Source organism: Cuculus canorus, chromosome Z, assembly GCF_017976375.1.
Source record: "Cuculus canorus isolate bCucCan1 chromosome Z, bCucCan1.pri, whole genome shotgun sequence".
NCBI lineage: Eukaryota > Metazoa > Chordata > Aves > Cuculiformes > Cuculidae > Cuculus > Cuculus canorus.
The window spans coordinates 13,455,771-13,463,651 of NC_071441.1; positions in this window are offsets into that span (position 1 = coordinate 13,455,771).

A 7,881-nucleotide genomic window follows, 5' to 3' on the forward strand; every position below is an offset into this window, starting at 1 on the left:
AGGAAAGAACAAGCCTGGGTGGCGAAAGCCAAAAGGATTTGCAGTGAGAGGAAGCACAGCCTGCCAAGCCAGAATGGAATGCAAGCTTTGATCCTAGCCACCAGTTGTGCCAAATAACCTGGTACTTTGCAGCCCAGCCACAAAAACACTCAGACTTGCCAAAGAGCAAGTGGGAGCAGATGGAGCAAGCTGAGGAATACAAAAACATGAGCTCAGAGCTGTAGGCAGGACTAGATTATAAAAGAAAAAGAAGCAAGAGGTGGTTTGTCAGAGCACCTCTATCTTAATCCATTTGCTCCTTTTCTTGCAATAGCCCCCACTGCATTTCTTCCCTTGATTTCCATTTACATTGCTTCTCCAACAAAGACTTATCACTTAGGTTCCTTCCATAACACCGGGACAAGTTACCTCATTTGCACCCTATCTCCAGTCCATGAGATTTTATACGGTCAGTTAGGTTGTGAGTAGTCATAGTATCACAGTATCATAATATAGTTAGGGTTGGAAGGGACCTTAAAGATCATCTAGTTCCAATCACCTGCCATGGGCAGGGACATACCACTAGACCAGGCTGTCCAAGGCCCCATCCAACCTGGCCTTGAACACCTCCAGGGATGGGGTAGCCATGACCTCCCCGGGCAATCTGTGCCAGTGGCTCACCATTCTCACGGTGAAGAAATTCTTCCTAATGTCCAGTCTAAATCTGCCCCTCTCCAGTTTGTACCCGTTCCCCCTGGTCCTATCCCTGCAAGCCTTTACGAATAGCCCCTCCCCAGCTTTCCTGTAGGCCCCCTTCAGGTACCGGAATGTCGCTATAAGGTCTCCTCTGAGCCTTCTCCAGGCTGAATAGCCCCAACTCTCTCAGCCTGTCCTCGTAGGAAGGTGCTCCAGGCCTCTGATCATCTTTGTAGCCCTCCTCTGGACCCATTACAACAGCTCCGTATCCTTCTTATGATGAGGATTCCAGAATTGGACACAATACCCCAAATGACGTCTCACAAGAGAGGAGTAAAGGGGTAGAATCACTTCCCTCAACCTGCTGGCCACGCTTCTTTTGATGGCACCCAGGATACTGTTGGCCTTCTGGGCTGCAAGCGCACATTGCCGGCTCATATCGAGCTTCCCATTGACCAGCACCCCCAAGTCCTTCTCTGCAGGGCTGCTCTCAATCACATCATCCCCCATGCTGTACTGAAACCGCAGATTTCCCCAACTCCCGTGTAGGACCTTGCACTTGGCCTTGTTGAACTTCATGAGGTTCTCAGAGGCCCACCTCTCCAGCCTGTCCAGGTCCCTCTGGATGACATCCCATCCTTCTACTGCGGCAACTACAACACTCAGCTTGGTGTGATCCACAAACTTGCTGAGGGTTCACTCAATCTCACTGTCAATATCATTGATTAAGATATTAAACAGTCCTGTCCCAGTATGGACCCCTGAGGGACACCACTTGTCACGGATCTCCGTCTGGACTTTGAGCCATTGTCCAGCCATAGTCATGCTAGTAAGTTTTCTTGGGGTGAGAAACAAACCCATAACCCAAGGGCAACCCAAGGGAACACACTGTCCAAGGCCACACACGCCAGAAGCTAGCTAAACCATCTCACAGCTTCAGTCTGGTGCCCAGGCACGTTTACTGTTTAATTTCCTAAGGAGGTTCGCTGCTGCTTGGATGTGTGCTTTCCTGTCAGCTTGCTTTCCTAAGCACTGCCTATGGGTTATTTCATTGGCTTTGTGTTCATGCCCTCCCAAGATACTTTTACTTGTTGGCCAGCCTTAGCTACTGAAGGAGCAGAAGTCTCAAGAGACATTCAGTTCCCAGACTTCTGTGACTATAAGTAGCTAGATGGAGGAGAGACCTAGACTGGCATCTCACTAGGGAAAACTCTTCAAAACGAGTTTCACCCAACTACAAGACAATACAGAATCCATATAGATTAAGACCATCCCAAATGCCTTAATAGCAGTAAAAAAATAATTTGGGCTTAGTTAATGATCCAGTGGTTAGCAAGTCATCCTAGACAAGACACATACCATTAATAGCTATAGTTTGGACAATAAAAATGTCCCTTTGTTCACAGAGCCTTTTTTTATTTCTCTTCCCTCTTCTCACCTTACCTGCTTTCATAACAATGTTTTTTTTTAAATCCAAAAGAGTTTTTTATTCAGTCCTATGTTCCAACATGGGCAAAAACATATCCTCAGCATAAGTTCTGGTTCTCCAGGGACCAAGCCCTATTGTACTTCTTGTCAAAGCAAGGCTGAGGAATACCAGTACGGATGCTAACAAGTAATAGCATAGAAAAAAGCGTGATATATCCCAGGATAACATAAAAGAAAACACCTCCCTGTTCAAGCGGTACCTACACATACACATGAAAGTTCAACAATGGTCAGAAACCCTCTGCTCTACATTATGATAAAGTAGACTGGCTGTCCCCCACAGGCCTGCAGAAGAGAAGATGAATGTGTAATGTGAATTCTGCCTTCAATTTATGGCCTAATTTTAAAGTACCTGGAAGTAAAACATGAACAGGAATATCACCCACAGAGGGTAGTCTGAACTCTGCTTTCTATCACTTTCCTACAGCTTTCATTTATCTATGTCAGCACAGAGGACTTTCTGAATATGCCTGTACTATGCATCGGTCCAGGCTCATTCCCAAGGCTGGTCTTGCTCTCCATCCACATCACTTCAAGCCCATACATCTGCAGTCCTCCACAGCCAGGAGCCTGAGTTCTGAGTGCTCACTCATGGGCCATAAACAGCTTACGCTGGCACAAAGCCATATACAGTGAGGGACAGCCTACCATAACATAGCCAAAATACAGAGATTTTAAAGCACATTTTATTATACTTCTTTTTTTAACAGATGCCCAGGGGCTTGAAAGACAAGTATCCTCCCCAGTACCGGGGGAAGGAAGGAGAGCAGTGACGCAGGTCACAGGACTTAGACCGTCCGTTGCCTTGAATCTACAAGGTCTCCGTCATCTCCCCTGCTTGCATTACCAGGTCTCTTCAATTTTCTGCTAGTGAAAGAAAACATGGTTGGGCTGGTGTAGACCAACCATCAATGCTTTTTATCTCCATGTCATCCAGGAAGTTGAAGAAGACAATGTTTTTATTGTTGATGTTCACATGATTGCAACTCTGTAATTGCTGCCTTCAGTCATGCTAGGGAAAAGAGAAATTTGAGACAAAACACTGTTGAAAAAAGCTCGCGTAGTTCAGCTTCTCAGCAGCGTATGTCCCTTGTTCCTCAGGACTGTCACAGCAGAGGGAAGACAATACAAATGAAGACCTAACTGAAGCTGCTGTTTTCAGATGGAAAGTTAGCATCATGCATTTGTCTTTACTCACACTAGCTATGCTACGTGAGTTTGTGAAAGCAGAATTCGCTCTGTCAGCAAAACAGAACATGTGTTAATTTAAATCCTTATCAAGGAAAGCAGTGAATCATTTCAAATGGTTCAGGTGCTTTACTCATAACACCTAAGTAACTCTGATTGGAAAATTGCAAAAAAAAAAAAATCTCTGAGACAACTGCAAGTATTTATTTCAGCTTTATTATGAAATAGGTCATAATGAACGAGGAATTGACCTTGTGGTTAAACCACTGGCCTAGGACTGAGGTTCAGCCCCCAACTCAGCTCCCTACAAAATCACATCACTCCACTGGCCCTTGCCTTATGTGTGTTAAACTTATTAGCAAACCACACACATGACCTGTGGAGATGCTCAGCTTTCTGCATGCACTGCCACCATCAAAGGGCCAAACCCTGAAGCCGAGACATAAAAAGGAGGACTGATTTCTGGGGTTTCCTGCCTTTTTCAGGGAAACCCCAGGTCAGACTGCAGCATAACTCTCAGTGGGACCACATACCTAAGCACTGAGCTAGGCAGAGGAGACTAACTGCCCGCCAGATCAGAGATGCCAGAGCCAGCCAGATCTCCACCACCAGCCCCATCAATTGTGAGCACAGCAGAACCAGAACCGCACCAGGAGGATGGTGTTGGGGCTTCAGCACACACTGCTACCCATTGTCAACAGCCTACCATGAGGAGTGAGGGAAAATCATTGCCAGAGAGACATGTTAACAAAAGGTGCTTATATCTAAACAAAAGCTTCCTGATAACACAAAATTAAACTGTCAGGAAGCAACACACATGTTAGAATACAGTCTAACAGATGCTTTAGCATTTGTTTTATGTAAATTTTAACAGGCACCATCCTCTGTCACCAGTTTGATAAGGAACACAACTCTCATTCCAGCACAGCAACCTTGTGTATGTTTTCTCAACTTTTATTTTCTGCTACATTGTCCTCGGCTACAAATTTCCCAGCAAAAACACAATAGACGGTTTTTATCACATTACAGGAAATCACTAAAGCCTCTAAAGTGACCTTGATTTTCAGGTGCTTTTCTTATCTTCTACGAGCCCTTTTTTCCCTTCTCACAGCTGCTACATAGTAAATATTGGAGATTTATAGCAGGAAAATGTCATTTTTAAGTCACAATAAGGCTTTCTTGCTATGTCATTTATTTTCTCTGAATTACTATGAAAGATACATAACAGCAGTGCAAGAAGAGAGAGACCTCTACAGCAATCCAAGTCACGATGCTATTCCAGAGACAGCTGCCCTCCTTTCCTCACGTCCTCACACACCAATCTTGAAATATCTGCAAATTTCTATTGGTGAGTTCAGTATCTCGGCTGAACTGAAATCCATGGACCACTGCTATCTGTGCACTGCCCAGTAACGCTGCTCTCTGCTCAGCTGCTCTTTGCTAGCTGAAAAATGAAGGAGCATGGCTTGCAGTAAAATCAGAAGGAAAAAATGCAGAAGCCAAGTCTTACAAAAGTCGCTGTCTTCTCGTGCTTAAGCAGAAAGAAAAGACATTTTCTGCCATTCTAATTATTTAGTTAACCCCAGTAAGCTTTTCCTGGAACAGATACCTGTGCCGCCATTATTCAATAAATACAAAGCTATTAAGATATTTTCCAAACAAAACTCTTGATGAAAGCACAGCTTGGAATAAACACTCATCAGTAGCACAGTTCTGCCAGAGCTCCTCCACCAGGACGTTTGCCACCATCCCGAGTGCGCTTCCCCGCAGACCACAGTCCAAAGCCAGCCCCAGAAAATCACTCCTGCGTTGCACACACACATCATTTCCTTCCACTCAGAAGGAAAATGCTTGATCTTTCTTGACAGACCAAAAGCCCAATTTTGAAATTACTCTGCAGCTCTTCATTGACCACAAATACATATACTTCTGCTTTCAGGGAGATGGGGTTTCTTTTTTTAATCTACTTTAGTTAATTGCTATCTGGAAATAGCAAAAAGAAGTAGGTTAGTATGTTACTTAGAAAGCGGTGCAAGTCCTTCTTTTTCTCCAATTGCCCTAAGATCTAAGCGGAAAAAACGAAAAAAATATCCTGCCAATTTTATTTCAGCCTTCCCCTTCCAAGTTTCCCTTGGTCTCACCAGGCTGCAGGAACAATCAGGTTTATGGTTTACCAGGGACATTTGTTAGGCATGTTTTCTCCTTCTTAATACATCATAACCTCAATGAGGAGTAACAGATACACTAGGACCACTGCTAACACTCCAATTACACTCCAATAAATGTTTATACACTGCTTATTTCTTGATTTTCTCACCATTTCTGCATGTTTTGAAAAGTTTAAATAAGAAACCTTCCAAACCTTATCCAAGAACACCATACCTTCCTGTGTATGGCTTTTCCTTTAAATCATAAAGTCTCTGGGTTTGAGCCTATTCTTTCCAAGACTTCAGTTTCTGTCTCCTTCAGCTATCCCTGCAACTCTAACTTTGCTCTAGTTATTTATTTTTACCATTTGCTTCAATAATCCAAATTAGTTTTACCAGGTGTATTTTCTTCTGCAATTTTGGGTTTTGGTTACCTTCCCTCCATCTTTAGAGCAGGGCTCTCTGCTCCACTTGAATACAAGAACAGCCACCTTTAACAGCCCTCACACTGACCTTGGCAGGGTCTAGGAATGTGTATTTTCACAACTAGTGCAGACACACTATGTTTTCACATATAATAGAGTTCACATGCTCACACCAAGACAGCTCCTGGCCAAACCAAATACCACTGCAAAGGCTGACAAACCAGGATGGATTCCCAGTGTGTTGAGACCACAGGTAAATCCACATGCGTATAAGCTCACATCCTAGGCATTCTGCTGCACATACAGGTGAGGTAGGACCGCCTATATGGCAGGATATGTGTCCTCCTGGAAGGCTCCCTTGAGCCAGGGGTGCTACCAGGGTGCACAGCATGGGCAGAGGTGCCCTGCCACCATCCCAGCGCAGGACACTGAGCACCAGCAGTAGCCAAGGTGATGCCACCAGGCATGGTGTGCCTGAAACACATGTTGAGGAGGTGCTCAGTGGGGGTCAGCTGAGAGAATCGGCAAGGCAGCTTCTGGGACAACACAAGGCCTGTGCATGCTATCACCACTCAGCAACAGGCTAGCCACTGATGGGCAGCAGCCTGTTCCAGCATGCCACATATTCCCACCCTTAAAAAACAGTGAGGATCCATGCCTGTGTTCCCTGGTCTCTGCAACGCTCTCATTTAATTCACACGTATACTTTTTGTTTCTCCCAGTTTTGGTCCCAGGGAGCTTTCCCTAGTGCCTCTCTAGCCTTTTTCTCTTTCCCCTTCTGCATGGCTCTGACATAGCGGGTTTATTCTTACCCTTCTCGGCCTCTCACAGCATTTACTCTCCCTAACTGGCTTCCAAATCAACCACTCACCCCTGCTTTTGGTTTGCAGTCCTCTCTTGTGCTGTTTTCCAAGATCTCCATCTCCTGGAGACAGAGCACACAACACACAAGTAAGCATCTTCCTCCTCCCCCTCCCCAGACATCATTGACATCTTCTGGTTGATCCATGGGCTTCAGGGAACTTCAGGCTGTGAACTGGGGCTTTTGGACAGGGGGTAGGACATGTGGATTAAACTTTTAAGGGGTCTTCACAATGTGACTGAAATAGCAGAGGCAGGCACATGTTGGGGATCTCTGACAGAGCTGTGTTGTCAACAGGCACTTACTCCAAGTTGTGCTTTCATTAAGAGTTTTGTTTCCACTGTTCTAAAGGAAACAAGTTGCAAGACCCTACACACTGACCAACTTCTTCAGATGGAAACAGGTGACACAACACACAGCAGCAATTCTGGCTACCAATTCCATCAGATTCCTGCCAGCAGTATCCTGCAACAACAGCAGTTGCTGGCATACATCACTGCATCAGTGAGAACGGCTGCTGGACAGCTCTGGTATTTTCACCGTGTGATACAGCCCCATTTCCAGAGCACTGAGAACTCTTAGAGCAGTTGAGCCTTAGTAGAGACAGACTCTGCAGTACTGTGTGTGAAGGCACCATGTGTGAAACCACCGTAAGGCCGGCTGTAGCTGTCAGGGACAACTGTAAAGACAAACACGCTTCCTTTAAAGCACAGTGGGAGTAAGGGGGAAATTTAAGAATGACTTGGGACAGCAGGTCACAAGAAAGGTGTGACAAACCCCTCTGTAGTTCATACGCAGTGCATTTTACCATTTCTAAGGCTCAGTTTCACTCACAGCCTGCCTGTCCATGCCCAGGCAACCCTCGGGCCCTCCCACAGAGCCATCAACATAGCTGCACTTCACTAAACGGCAAATCCTAGAATGATGGAAGCACAGAATAGTTTGGGTTGGAAGAGACCTTAAAGATCACCCAGTTCCAACCCCCCTGCCATGGGCAGGGACACGTCCCACCAGACCAGGCTGCCCAAGGCCCCATGCAGCCTGACCTTGAACACCTCCAGGGATGGGGCAGCCACAACCTCCCTGCGCAACCTGT